The sequence below is a fragment of the Pinus tabuliformis genome, chromosome 1_2, assembly GCF_031772625.1.
Source record: "Pinus tabuliformis cultivar Carrire ecotype Pingquan chromosome 1_2, CPIR1, whole genome shotgun sequence".
Taxonomy (NCBI): Eukaryota; Viridiplantae; Streptophyta; class Pinopsida; order Pinales; family Pinaceae; genus Pinus; species Pinus tabuliformis.
Genome location: NC_142298.1, coordinates 38075857 through 38087744, shown reverse-complemented (window position 1 = coordinate 38087744; position 11888 = coordinate 38075857). Strand labels below are relative to the sequence as shown.

Sequence of the window (11888 nt, the reverse complement as noted above, 5' to 3'; positions counted from 1 at the left end):
ACCGACCTTGACAATTTGTCCATAATATAAATAAATTCATATCTTCATTTGTACATGTCAGAATCAGATGATATTTAGATCAATCCTACACCTCTCGGAGAGAGGAATCCAGGAAAAATATTATTTCTCATAAATAATATGACCCATGTGAAGTTTGGCCCTAGTTTCCAATTTTAACACATCAAAATGTGGCTAAAAGGTGAGGTTAGGCCATAAAATAATCTTCAACCAAATTCTGAATTTTTAACACCATAAAACCAAAACTCAACTAAAGAAATAATAAATAGAGCAACACATGCATTTCCATCCCGTGCTTTCTGGAGGAGTCCCACAACACATATTGCGGTCATCTATGTGCTCAACTTCCAATATAATAAATCAAGAGCCGAATGAAACATCTTCATTTGCGTACTTATGCAATATGGCATATATGTATCTAGCTAGATCCTTTGAAATTGCATAAATTTGGCAAATGGCATGTCTAAAGTATTTGTTTCCCTGTCCTCCAAACTTCCAGTGTTCTGACTCATGATATTTGACATCTTTTTCTGCAAGGATATGTCCAGTCTTCATACAACCTATGTATACTCTTGGTTTCACCCGATGTCGTGTAAGAGTGGTAGCTAATGCTCCTAGGTTCACATGCACATCATCATCAACCTTGACATAAAATTCAACATCCCATTTGGCCACTGTGGTGGCAAAACAATTTTTTTGCCTTTGCAGATGGTTCATGATAGCCTTCAACATGATCAATCATCAAGAAATATTTGTCTTGGGCATCTTCTGCTTCAATGGCTAGATCCAAGATTCCATTAGGTGTAGCACTACAAATGATGACTCTCCTTCTATGATGTTAGGGATAATAGAAACACTTTCCATTTAACCTTCGATTGAAGATAGCCACCAAATAAATGTTGAATGAAGGTTGCAGAATATGTGGTTCGATTAACTGTTTCCTCTCTGCTAGCTTCATCAAAAACTATCGATTGCATGGTATCAATCCCAAACCTTTAAAACAAGGTGCTCAAGCTCACACATGAAGCACTAGTCTTTCCTCCAACAGTCTTCTAAATGGAATACATGAAGTAAATAGGTTGCAAGAGGTCTTTTGTATGTTAGGCATTGAAGCACCACATTAGCGTAGCAATTTTTGAAGAGGTCGACAAAGGACTTGTACGTAAAGAATAACTCACTTGATTTCGCTAGACTTTCATTTATTCTTCGTACAACTTTTCCTGTTGAGTTTTTTAAAGATTTTGGATGATTTGTAGATTTTTACTTGGATCTTTTCAAACCATTGACATTGGGATGAGAACCTTCAAGTTGTACTTCAACCAATGACTAATTTATGTTAGGATATTCCGACACATAGGAAATAATTAATGATAACTTGGTCTAGTGTAGAGTTAGGTAAAGTGTGTTTCTTTACTATGTACTTTTGTAACTTATAATCCGACGGTCACGATATGTTCTAGACATGAAGTGATCCGACGACTCATTCTCTCCTCGGTATTACCGACACTTGATCTGTGGCTTAACACCCGATTGGTCCATGATCTCTATTTAAATAGCATGGAGGGTCATTTCTAAGGTGACCGTTCATGAGAGAAGCTTATGTAAATTTTCTTTCTTTTACATTAATAAATTGCCTGAAGTGGCCGTGTTGGCTCAAGCCGTGCACTGTTTCCCTCTTTGAGGGTTTTAACCACGTCAAGAATACTGGTGTATTGATCTGTGATCTGTTTGTGAGTGATGTCTCTTAGTGTTCTATCTAAGGAACTTACCCTGTAAATTCTTGCATGGTATCAGCTGCATCCTTTGGTGATCCAAATCCGAAGCCGATACAAATGCATCCAACTGTCGTTTCCTAGATCTACTATTTCTGACCGCTTTCAGGCCAAGTGGATTGCTCTACTGTGTTAGGAGCATCAATTCCAGTGAGGAACCCCTTTCGTTTCACGCGGAAAAGCCTCTGGTAGCCCTAGCTACGTCATTTTTAAGATTTGGAGATATATAGTCTATATTTGCAGTTTTGGTTATTTATCTCTCTGTTTATTTCGGTTTATTTATCTCTCTGTTTTTTATTATCGGATCTATACCTTTCATTTCTGCGTATGCTCTTTGCCTCGCGACTCTGTGCGATCTGGGCAAATTAGAAACAAAAAGGAAGGATTTTTCCCATGTGTATGCTCTTTTCTGCCGCTTCTTAGTGTGATCTCGAAAAATCAGAAACATTCAGGAAAATATTTAGTTTCCGGCGAAATATAACTTCAAGTCGTAAGGTTTGGTTTTTTTTGCATGTCTGTTTTGGGTTGTGTGGTTTTTTGTTTTGTAGGCCAAAAGGGCTTTTTCAAGTAAGCACAAACTCCAAAGCTTTAGTGACTAGCTAACAAAAAAAAACCTTCATTTTTTCCAAAAATTACTAACCTTTTAATCTAGCTCACTTGGTCCAAAGTTATTTTATGAGAATAGAAGTATTGGGTTCAAATCTTTTTTTTTGTTGAGTTACTTTTTCAAAAAGCACATGTAACTTATGTTTTAAAGTTACTTATGTAAAAGTGCTCTCACCCATTATAAAAAGTGAGTCACTTATAATTTTAAAGTCTCTTTATCTTTTATTTAAGTTACAATTTAGTGAGTAGCTTATAAAGTACCATTGTAAAAATGACATTCACTTATTTATAAAAGTGGGTCACATAATTTTATTTTATTTTAAAGTGAGCTAATTAGATTAAGTTTGGAAAGATGAGGGATTTTTTTTTTTAAATATAACATTATCATTCACTTCCGCACATTCCCGTACTTTGTTGGCATCTTCAACAATTTTTCTTAAAAAAGCCATAACTTCTTCATCCGTAGTCGTTTTCAAAGCCTTTTTTTTAATCAACCTAATTTTTCGAGATCTTTCCATTAGAACACTTAATTTCAGCATCTACAACTTCAGTTTCCGTTAAAATGGAAAGTCCATGCCAAGTTATTCTTGAAAATACCAACTACTTCCAATGGGTGTCCTACATGGAGGATTTACTTAAAAGTAAAGGTCTTTATAGAATAGCCTCAGGGCAAGAATCTAAACCTAAAGATGAAGATAAGGTAGTCAAATGGGAAAATAAACAAGAACAAGCACGTGGGTTGATAGGGATGTCTATTTCTTTAGACCTTAGATTCCATATCGTAGAACTTGATACCCCTGATGAAGTAATGAAGCAGCTCAATATAGTTTTTGGAATTAAAAATGAAATTAGAGCCCATCAACTCAAAAATTAGTTGCTTACATTGGACCCCAATATTTTTCTTCCAATGAAGATTTTTTGTCCAAGTTCAAGACCCTTAGACTTCTCTTGGAAGGTGTTAAGATTAAGAAGGAAGATGGTAGCCTTATCTATTCCATTCTTACTAAGTTAGGACCAGCCTACTCTGTGTTTGTTTCCACCTTCCATTCTACTAGAGAAGCCTTTATTTCTCAATGAAAATCCTACAAGTCCCCCTCTTTTGATGCCTTTTGTGATTATTTAATAAGAGAACAAGAAAAACTCTTACATCTTGGTCTTCTTAATACTGGAAACTCTTCTAAGAAAGCCTTAACAACCCAGCAACAAGCAAATTCAGAGAATCATAAAAAACAATATCCTAAAAAGAATGGTCATAAACCAAACAAGGGTCCTAAGCACTTTCAGTCTCAACAAAATGAAAAATCAATTCAACAAAATGATAAGGCAAATAAAAACAAAGGGAAGAAGACTAATAGACATTACAACTTTTGTAATCAAGATGGCCACTTAGAATCCAAATGCTTTAAGAAGATGGAAGCCTTGGAAGCAACAATGAAGAAGCATAACATCCATTTGGAGCACTCTTCAACTTCAACTTCATCTTTAGGAATAACACTTTCTGCATGTGGTTGTCAAACATCTTGGTCTGGTTATGCACTAAATGTACTTCTTCTTCTCATTCTCATGAGTGGCTCATTGATTCTAGAGCTTCTTATCACATGGAAAAAAGCAAAGCCATGTTTTCTTCTTTAAATGATTGTAACACCAAAAATATATATGTTGGTGATTATACATCTCTTAGTGTTGTAGGGACTTGAACTATTCATCTAGACAATGGTCAATTTAATGATGTACTATGTGTTCCAACCTTATCCTGTAACCTTCTATTTGTATATTAGATAACTCATTTAGGTGAAGGTAAAACCGTTGAATTTTCACCTCAAGATGTTGTAATTAAGGACCCAAGAGATCCTAGACAGATTTTAGTTACTAGAATTGTTGATGATTCTACAAAGTTGTATAAGTTTAACAACTTTGGGTCATCAACTATTCCCTCGGTATTTGTTGCTCATAATGATGAAGTGAACAAACTTTGGCATGCGTGATTTGGTCACTTAAACTATCGCTCCCTTCAAAATCTATGTAAAGAAAATATGGTGACAGGTCTTCCTATGGTATCTTGTGGAGATGGTGCATTAGGGGAGTTTTGAGGTCTAAAATGGGCCTCCTAAGAAAAATGTATGACCAAAATAAACTTTATAAGAACCAATATGATTTAAGATGATGATGTCAACCATGGGGGATGATTCACCATTTTTGGAGTAAAAAACTAAAAAGATTAAAAATTAATAAAATAATAAAACTACTTTTTCAACTTATCTCCCTGATATTTTACTCAAATTTCGAGTGGGAGCACTCATTGAATGCCAAATTTAATTCCTCATCCAAAGAGTACCCATGTTGCATGCTTTCGATGGACCGTGTTACACGAAAAATGAGAAATACATGAAAAAACGTGATTTCAATCATGTTTTTCATATATTTCTCATTTTTCATGTAGCAAGGTCCATCAAAAGTATGAAACATGGGTACTCCTTAGATGGGGAATCAAATTATGCATCCAACAAGTGTTTCCACTCGATATTTGAGTAAACATATAGGGAGATAAGTTGAAAATATGACTTCAAAAAATAGTTTTTTCTTTTTTCCTCTAAAATTTGATGATGTAATCTAATATTATTTTATTATTTCCACTATTATTTTATAATTTCCTTAGGAGGCCCATTTTAGACCTCAAAACTCCACTATTGCTCCCTTCAAAATCTATGTAAAGAAAGTATGGTGACAAGTCTTCCTATTATATCTTGCAGAGATGGTGTTTGTTCTGAATGTGTACTCGGAAAACATCATCGAGATAGTTTTGAAAAACATGCCTCTTGGCACGCCTCAACCCATTTACAGCTTGTGCATAGTGATTTATGTGGTCCACTTCAAGTTGTTTCATTCTCTGGCTACAAGTATTTCTTAACTTTTATTGATGATTTCTCCAGACGCACTTGAGTATACTTCTTAAAACTGAAGAGTGAAGTATTTAACATGTTCTTGCCTTTAAGGCCAGTTTGTTGAGAAACAATCAAATATCAAATTCTTAAGCTAAGATCCGATAATGACGGAGAATATGTTAACAACAAATTCATCAACTTTTGCACTGAGCATGGAATTCAAATACAACATATTGTTCCATATACTCCACAACAAAATGGTATAGCTGAAAGGAAAAATCACACCTTAAAGGAAATGGCTAATTGTATGCTTCAATGTAAAGGACTTAGTCTTAACTTTTGGGAAAAAGTAATTAACTGTGTAAATTACATAGTAAATCACACTCCTATGAAGGTTTTAAAGAATATCACTCTAGAAGAAGCATGGAGCTCAATTAAACCAGATGTAAGTCACTTTCTTGTTTTTGGAAGTGAAGCATGGGCCCATATTCTAGATGAGAAACATAAAGCCTTATAACCTAAGAGTGAAAAATGTATTGTTGTTGGATATTCTGAAGATGTCAAAGGATATATACTTCTTCGACCTAAATCCAAAAATGTTACCACTAGAAGAGATGTAAAGTTTGTTGAAAATATATCGGCCTACGAGCCTAGTTCAGTGGATGTGCCACCTCTCTCTATCCCTTCTACTTCTGAAAACATCTCTTCTTCAGATGATGACAACGAGGATGAAAATCCTCCCCTACCTTCTTGGGATCCTCCTTCAGCTCCTCAGCTTCCAAAATGGGTCTATGCTACTCGGGATGCAACAGGTGCTCTTGCAAGTGATCCTACAGATCAATGACGTACACGTTCTCAGTTCGATAGAGCCTTTTCTTTATTGTCTCAAGGTTCATCGAATTATGATTCTAACACCTTTGTAGAAGCTTCAGGCCATCCAGATTGGGACACAACTATGAATGAAGAATACCTTTCATTATTGGTAAATGATACATGGGATCTTGTTCCTCTTCCAAAGGGACGAAAAATTGTTAGATGCAAATGGGTTTACAGAACTAAGTTTGGACCAGATGGAAAATTTGATAAACATAAAGCTCTTCTTGTTGCTAAGGGTTTTCCACAAGTTGAAGGCATTGACTATACTGAAACCTTCTCCATTGTTGCCAAAATGAACTCTATCCGCTTTGTTCTTTCCCTTTTTGCCTCTTTCAGATGGGAAGTCCATCAGATGGATGTTAAATCTACCTTCTTGTTTGGGGACTTCCATGAAGAAATCTATATGGAACAACCTCCTAGCTTTATACAAATAGACTCCAGCCTTTTATGCCGGCTTAAGAAATTCCTTTATGGTCTCAAGCAAGCCCCTCAGGCTTGGTATGCCAAAATGGATAGCTTTCTTTTAGATACTGTCTTTTCTAGGTGTCATTCTAACAATATTGTCTACACCATGAAAGTGAGTAAGTCTCTTATAATTCTTGTTCTTTATGTTGATGATCTTATCCTTACTGGTAGTGATCCCAGCCTTATAAACCATGTGAATTCTAGCCTTAAAAATAATTTTGAAATGACAAACTTAGGACACTTACATTATTTTCTTGGTCTTGAAGTCTTGCAATCCAAGGAAGGTATTTCTCTTTCCCAGTGCAAGTATGTTTGTGATCTTCTACACCACTTTCACATGGAAGGCTGTAAGCCATCCCCTTCTCCCTTTCAGTTTGGAGCCAAACTTTCAGTCACTTGTACTTCCCCTAAAGTTGATGATACCTTATACTGTCATCTTGTAGGAAACTTTTGTATCTGACCCATACCCATCCTAACCTTTCCTTTGTTGTTGGCCTTATTGCTCTGTTTATGCAAAACCCACATGAAAGTCATTGGAAAGAAGCTAAAAGAATACTCCGTTATGTTCGAGGTACAATTCAGTTTGGGATTCATTACAGTGCAGAAGCATCTCCTCTATTGGTTGGTTTCACTGATTCTTATTGCGCTGGTGACCTTGATGATCGAAGTTTACAACAGGTTATATGTTCACTCTTGGTTTTGGACCTATTACATGGGTTTTCAAGATAGAAAGTTCTATTTATCTTTCTTCAGCAAAAGCAGAGTATCGTGGTGTCATCAAAGCTAGTAAGGAAGCACTGTGGCTTTGTTAGACCCTGTCAGAGTTTGGCTTTTAGCAGTAGCATCCGATTACACTTTGGTGTGATAATCAAAGTGCCATTCAACTATGCAAAGATCCAGTCCAACATCAGCACAAAAAACACATTGAACTACACATGCAGTTCATCAGAAATCTCATTCATGACCATGTTATTGAAGTGCAATATTGTTCAACCGATGATCAAGTTGCAAAAATCTTTACAAAGGCTCTCATAGAGGCGAAGTTTACTAAACTTCGATTTATGGTTGGAGTTTAGGAAGTTGTGACTAAGGGGGGATAGGCTCTAATGCCTCCTTCCTTCTCCTTTGTGTCATATTTGTACATGCTTCAATCCCATCCTAAGTTGTTCTTAAGGGGGGATGTTAGGATATTCCGACACATAGGAAATAGTTAAGTATAACTTGGTCTAGTGTAGAGTTAGGTAAAGTGTGTTTCTTTACTATGTACTTTTGTAACTTACAATTCGATGGTCACGATATGTTCTAGACATGAAGTGATAAGACGGTCCATTCTCTCCTCGATATTGCCGACACTTGATCTGTGGCTTAACACCTGATTTGTCCATGATCTCTATTTAAAGAGTGTGGAGGGTCATTTGTAAGGTGACCGTTCATGAGAAAAGCTTATGTAAATTTTCTCTCTTATATTAATAAATTGTCTGAAGTGGTTGCATTGGCTCAGGTCGTGGATTGTTTCCCTCTTTGAGGGTTTTAAGCATGCCAAGAATATTGGTGTACTGATCTATGATCTGTTTGTAAGCGGTGTCCCTTAGTGTTCTATCTAAGGAACTTACCCTGTAAATTCCTACAATTTAATTATAATTTCCTTATCCTACTCAAGTTGATTGAGTCTCGTCCCTCATGGCATCCAAGTATCTCGTATAGTGTCCCGTCATTTTCTACTAATGAAGGTTGTGTTGATTCCAATCACTACAAAAACCTTTGGTTTCTCACTGGCTCCATGCTACGTGGGTTGGATAAATAATAGACCAAGGCACTTAACCTCCAGCTAGCTCTGTGGTGTAATAATCAATTATGTCAAACGTTACTTTTGCTGACCGTTGGCATCGTTGTTGTGAATTGGGCCAACAACATGCCACCCTTCAAAAATTAACCACCTTGAATTTCATTGACTTCATATTTGGCCCAATTTTTCTCCAGGAAAACATATTGTTAAATTTGGACAACTAGGTCCAAACTCCATGTTCTGATGCTCAGATTAAGAGGCTAATATTTTTGTTGGATTCCTCTTTCTGAGAGGTGTAAAATCCATATAAAAATAGTCTTAATCCGATGAGCAGAACTTATATTTTGAATTTATTATTCTTAATAAATTATATGTGCAAAGGTCAGCCAGTTTTGTAATGTAGGCTCACATGCCCAACAGATGTGTCACACACCCTCATTGATGGATATATATATACAGGAACAGTTGGAGAGAATTGGATCACAAAAACAACTCACATCTTCCTCTCTCATCCTAAAAAGTACGAGCTACCTGGAGGACGAATTTCAGCCACACGTGGGAAGGACGAAGAAGATTTTTTTGCTGCTAGGGTTTCGCAGAAGTTTGACCAGCGTTGACTTTGGTCAACGCTTGGTCCAAACAAGCTGAAAACTTGTGGGAGGTTCAATTTTTGAAGGCCATACTACCTGGCACAAAAATCGAGGTCAAAGGGTTGACCGTTTTGCTGCTGCGTTGACTTTTAGCTTGCTGCCCCTGCGTTGACTTTTCAGGACAACGTTGACTTTTGTAGAACTGACTTGGGTTGACTCATCTACTGGTTGGAGGGTTGTTGTGACACATGCTGGGCTGGCTGACCAAAGGAGACTTTGCTGGTTGAAGCATCCTGTTGACCGTTGAAACAAACACATACATTTTTCTTGTTTCTGATTTGTCTTTTGTAAGATCTGCTTATATGTTCTATCTGCATTTTGCTTATCTACTTGTATGATTGCTGTGAGAAAAGTGAAATTGCTCTTAGCATAGAACATCTACAAAACTTTACATGGTATCAGAGCTGAGGTGAAGACAAACTCTATCTATAGCAATCATCATCGAAGGAAATGGATTCCTCTAAGCTTGAATTCAGGGAGAATGACAAGCTGACTGGAAGTGATGACTTCCATGCCTGGAAGATGTTATTAGATCTCAAATTAGAAGATCATGATCTCCTAGATCATGTGACAGGGAAGATTCAAGAACCTCCATCAAATGCCTCTGCTGCTGTTAAACACAAGTATAAGAAGGGAGAAATCAGAGCAAAACTGCTGATCAGGGAATCCATAAATAAGAGTCTGGTTGCCTACATATCTGAACTAGGCACATCCAAGGAGATGTATGACAAACTGATACTTATGTTCCGAGTAAACAATGTGAACCAAGTGCTATCCCTCAAGAACAAGTTGAAGAATATGAAGAAGGGCCGAGACGAGTCTATTCAAACTTTCTTTATGAAGTTGACCGAAACCAGGAACAATCTGCTAGCTATTGGGGAGACAATAGCTGATCGTGAGATGGTTCTCACCGCACTTGGAGGACTTCCATATGAATGGCAAGTATTCACAACTACCATTCTCAACAATAATACCATCCCTAACTTTGATGAGCTTCTGTCTAGATGTATGCAAGAAGAAACAAGGATGAAGGAATTTGATAATGAAAGAAATGCTGCCTATGTTGCTCATTCCCGAAAGAAGAACTCTGGTGGTTCCAAGGACAAAGGAAGGACTAAGACTCAAAAGAAGAAGGGTAAATGTTTCACCTGCCATAGGACTGGACACTATGCTAGAGAATGCCCCTTCCAGAAGAATTCTCCCGATAGTGACGACAACAACAACAACCGAAGGAATGGGAATCAAAGAAATGACAAATCCAAAGGAAAGAGGAAGGCTCACTTTGAAGGAAACCATCCACCTTCTAAAAGGACCAGAAATACCAGGTATGAGGAGTCTAATGTTGTTGATAAAAGAAATGAGTATATTCTAATATCTGCTCTCTCAACTGCATCTCCGCCCGACACTATGGATGTCTGGCTAATCGATAGTGGTGCCTCAAGACACATCACCGGATTCAAGGAAGCACTTTCTGACATGGTTGAAAGGGATACTAATCTAGAAATTACCCTTGGGGATAATGCCACTTATCCTGTGAAAGGGACCGGGACTGTGACCCTCCACTTGTCTCAAGGACAAGTCCTCCATCTACAAGATGTACTCTATGTACCCAAATTGAAGAAGAACCTTGTGTCTGTATCTGCCATGGAAGACAAAGGATTCAATGTAACTTTCTCTGATGGAAAGGTACTCATGTGGAAGAAGAGCTTCAAGGAAGCTATCTCAATTGGTTTTAGAGTTGGTACACTCTACCAGGTTGGAGGGAGTCCGTTGGGAGCTATGACTTGTGATACTATCCGTCAAACCGAACTATGGCACCGAAGATTTGGACACCTTCATTACAAGGCTCTTCCCGAAGCAAGGAAGGTGGTGACAGGGATGCCTGATTTTGGAAATAATCATAAAGGTGTATGTAAGGGCTGTGCTGAAGGAAAACATACAAGGGGACCTTTCCCCTCAAGTGTCACAAAGACATCTGAGATATTGCAACTGGTCCATTCTGATCTTTCCGGTATGTTGCCTGTAACATCCCTGGGGGGATGTTCTTACTATATGACATTTACTGATGACTTCTCTCGCAAAACCTGGATATACTTCTTGAAGAAGAAGGATGAGGCTTTCATGTGGTTCCGTACCTTCAAAGCCTTGGTGGAAAATATGACCGGAAAGAAGATCAAGATTTTGAGGACTGACAATGGCACTGAATATGAGTCAAATGAGTTCAAAGACTTTTGCAGAGAAGCTGGCATTAAGAGGGAGACTACCACTGCATATACTCCTGAGCAGAATGGTGTTGCTGAACGCAAGAATAGGACTATTGTGGAAGCTGCCCGTGCCATGCTATGTGACCAGGGTCTTCCAAAGTTTCTGTGGGGAGAAGCTGCAAATACTGCTGTGTACATTCAAAACCGATGCCCTCATTCTGCTTTGGACTCCAAAACTCCCGAAGAGGTTTTCTCTGGTAAGAAACCTGATGTCTCACATTTTAGAATTTTTGGATGTCCTGTCTATTTTCATGTGCCGAAAGAAAAGAGAAGTAAGCTGGACGCTACTGGGAAGAAAGGAATGTTTGTGGGCTACAGTGAGACTTCTAAGGCATATAGAGTCTATGTACCTGGTCAAAGGGAAGTAGAGATAAGCCATGATGTCACTTTTGACGAAGATGCTTCCCTGAAGAAAGTAGTAGATCTTCCTAGATCTGAAGAAAACCATGAAGAAAGACCTGGAAATCTGGAAGAACCCCAGGATGAGACTATGCCTGATGTTGAAGAGCCAATGGACCCTATTGATCCTTCCCCTTCTCTAGGAAAGAGGCCATCATGGCTCAGGGACA

General features: G+C 37.8%; 1 pseudogene; it reads right to left on the bottom strand.

The window, feature by feature from the left end:
• Positions 1-224: 224 nt before the first annotated feature.
• On the bottom strand, positions 225-8387 carry LOC149204294 (beta-1,3-galactosyltransferase 7 pseudogene; annotated as a pseudogene).
• Between the last annotated feature and the right edge of the window lie 3501 nt (positions 8388-11888).